The 3,415-nt window shown below is 36.7% G+C and overlaps 1 long non-coding RNA gene across 1 annotated transcript; it reads right to left on the bottom strand.

Annotated features, from left to right (window-relative positions):
• Window positions 1-373: 373 nt before the first annotated feature.
• Window positions 374-3,146, bottom strand: LOC112712931 (uncharacterized). Its single transcript, XR_003157981.3, has 3 exons — window positions 2,977-3,146; window positions 2,598-2,735; window positions 374-647 (listed from the first exon to the last, which is right to left on the bottom strand). It is a non-coding gene; the product is annotated as an uncharacterized lncRNA (long non-coding RNA).
• Between the last annotated feature and the right edge of the window lie 269 nt (window positions 3,147-3,415).

Genomic DNA, 3,415 nt, shown 5'->3' on the forward strand with positions numbered 1-3,415 from the left:
CAGTCTATAATTACAACAGGTGGCATAGCAGGAGACATGATGTGAATCTTGGCAGAAGCATTGCAGAAACAGTTGAATGCAACATATAAGGAGGCTGATAATTTAGTTTGATAATGATATGTGTAACATCCTACCCACACAGAACTTTACACCTAGGATGTAAAATAGAGATGGCGAGGCGCTACGACCTCTAAAATTAAAATACATATATATAATAATAGGATGAATATAATAAACTAGGAGTCTTGAAAAATGGGTAAAATGAAATTCGTAAAATAAAAGCGCAACATTCAGAAAATGGAGTTACCCGCGTGCTAAGAAACCAAAAAGTTCAAGATATAAAATAAGCAAAAGATAGAAAGAAGGCCAAGAATACAGCATAACTAGCTCCTGACTAATCAGCTTGCGAAGCCAAGGCTGACCGGAGAAATATTTACATATATATATATATATATGTACAAGTATCCCCAAATACCCAAAATACAGAAATAAAATCCTAACTCTCCAGTAACCTCTAAGAGGAACAAAATAAACAAGTTTCTTAGAGAGCAAGCTAAATACATATATACAAACAGAAACCCAAAATATCCCAGACTACTCCACTTCAGGAAATCCAGACGCCTAGCGATGAGCCTCTCGACCTGCATCTGAAAATAACAACACAGTATGAGGTGAGAACCAGATGTTCTCAGCATGGTAAAGGTGCCACACGTATAATAAATAAGGCCCTGGGAATGCCAGAGGCAATCCTAAAACTCCGTTATCACAATTACAGAACTTAATCTCTAAGTAAAAGCCATAAATAGGGGTAGGTGTTCTAAGTACACTATAATCTTTTGTCTTAAACCTAACACCGAACACTCAACCCATTCACCATTCCTCCATACCTCCATCTCTGATGATTTGCATAGACAAAATAAACAGATAAGGCAAGCACAGGTAGAAAACAAATAGTTCAAGTAACAATTACAACAATTAGCAGAATATAATCAATTAGGCATTTCCAAATTAAGGCATAGCAAATAAAGCACATATACGTATATGATGAATGTCTATCCTACTGGCTATGAGCTCACGTGTCGGTTATTTTGCCAAAACCCGACACATCTGGTAGCTAACCCAGATATTGGTCTCTAGGTTGCGTATCTCCAGGAGGATCATAAACGAATGAGAGTGCCTTTCCACATCGAAGGAGTGTGCCTTTCCACCTTCCCTTGGAGGATATACGAAGAAGTATGCCTTTCCACATCGAAGGAGTATGCCTTTCCACCTTGCAACCAGAGAAGAACGTGGGGGATACGATACGAAGGAGAGTGCCTTTCCACCTTCCCCTCATTCACATCACGACAAGAGAGGAAACTTCCACCCTCAACTTGCCATCCAAACACATGTTAAAATTAATTACGCAAGTGGGATTATACCCAGACCTTGCCATTCCGACCATCTCGGCCACATACAGTCATCTTAAATCTCATCATTTATCACATCATATTCTCACGTTATAACCATATCAACGTATATTCATTCAGCTTCACACCACTTCCCTCACAATTCATCTTGTTCACCCCTTTTTTCATTCCCAAATTATCTCATTTTCCTAGCTTCAACTAGCTACTGGGTTTAGTACCATACCTTATGTCTAAAAGGGAGAAAATAGAGGTTTAGAAGTAAAAAATTGATTTAAGACAGCCAAAAATCGGTTTTGCAGCAGACAGTAGCCACGCGTACGCGTATGCCACACGCACGCGTGGAACGAACAGCAAGTCACGCGTACGCGTGAGTCATGCGTACGCGTGATCATGCACTCACGCACACGCATGGCTTCTCGTGCATGCGTCATCAAAATGCCACGCCACACGTACGCGTAAGCCACGCGTACACGTGGATGGGCGTTTTTCAAAAATTTTGGCAGAATGCCTAGAGAACTTGCTGCAACCAGTTTTTAGTTCATGCTTCACAGTTTTAAGTATCAATTTTTCATTGTCCATAACTTTCTCCACAAAATTTAATTTTTCACAAAAATGATATCGTTTAAAAGTTTACAAAACCATCTTTCATTTGCAACAAATCACAACTCAATCAAAAATTTGAGGAGTAAATTATGGACTTCTAACCAAACCTCATTTTCATCAACTCATGTTCCTTACCATTACAACTTGTATTTTAATACCATATCAACCCATTTCATTAACAACCATTATCAATATTACTTTTAACCAATTCAACAAACATTGATCATCAATAAATAACAATACTTTATTACACATATCAACATCTTCTTCAATCCCTCACTAATGATCTCAAACACACATGTTCAACAATAACAACTCTTGCTCATAACTCTCCATACTAGCTCCATCACAAGAATACATACTCTTTACTTCAACAACTCACAAACACACATCAATATATATCACTTATATAAACAACATTTTATTACACATTCAATTTCAATACAAGTTCAACCATAACTTTACCCAACAACTTCACAAGGCTAATCATTTAATGCATATAATCAATTCAACTTATCCTATGGTTCTTCTAGCCTAAGTCTTCACAACATCTTAAATGTTAAATGCGTAAAACCTAAATCATACCTTGACCCATTTTTGCGTATTTTTGAGACAACCCACAAGGCAAGATTGCAAGCCCTTACACCAAAAAACCAGCCACCAATACCAATTTCCAAGCCTCCAAATTCCACAAATATGCTTCAATTCTCATGCTTATATCACCTAGTACATAACATCACATCTTCATAAAAAAAATTCAATACCCAAAAATACTTAATCAATGATTTAATTAGATTTTTAAGATTCTCACCTTACCAACAAAAATTAGGATAAGACTCGACAAGTCCACCAAGTTAATTTGATCTTAAATATCGAAATTATACAAAATCTCAACACCAAAGTCCAATAATTCAGAAATGAAAACGAAGAAATTGAGGAAGAAAATATGGCTTCTTTATCTTACAATGTTATGGGCTTTGTAGAGCTCGACGCCGCGGTCACGTGGCCACAAACGGATCGTCAATCGGAGCTCGGAGCAAAAAGTTATGGTGAATTGAATTTTTGACCAAGGGTTTGGAAGTGTTAATTGTTCTTCCTCTTCTCCAAATTCTGCAGTGTGAAATGGAAAGGAAGAAGGAAAAGAAGCTGTGTCACTTAAGTGCTAAAGGAGCTGAATTGGGCCTTGGGCACATTTTGGGCCCGATTCGTTCAGTTCGGCTTGTTCGGCTCAATTTTGGATCAAATTCTTTGAAATTGGTGTCAAAATTCTTGTTTTAACGAGCTCTATCTTATTTTAATATTAAGTCTATATTTTTAATTTTTTATATTAAAATTTAATTTATTAACTAATTATTTACCGATTTTAGCGGAGTTTACAATATGTTTTGTTGATTAATTAATTC

This window comes from Arachis hypogaea, chromosome 9 (genome assembly GCF_003086295.3).
Source record: "Arachis hypogaea cultivar Tifrunner chromosome 9, arahy.Tifrunner.gnm2.J5K5, whole genome shotgun sequence".
In the NCBI taxonomy this organism is placed as follows: domain Eukaryota; kingdom Viridiplantae; phylum Streptophyta; class Magnoliopsida; order Fabales; family Fabaceae; genus Arachis; species Arachis hypogaea.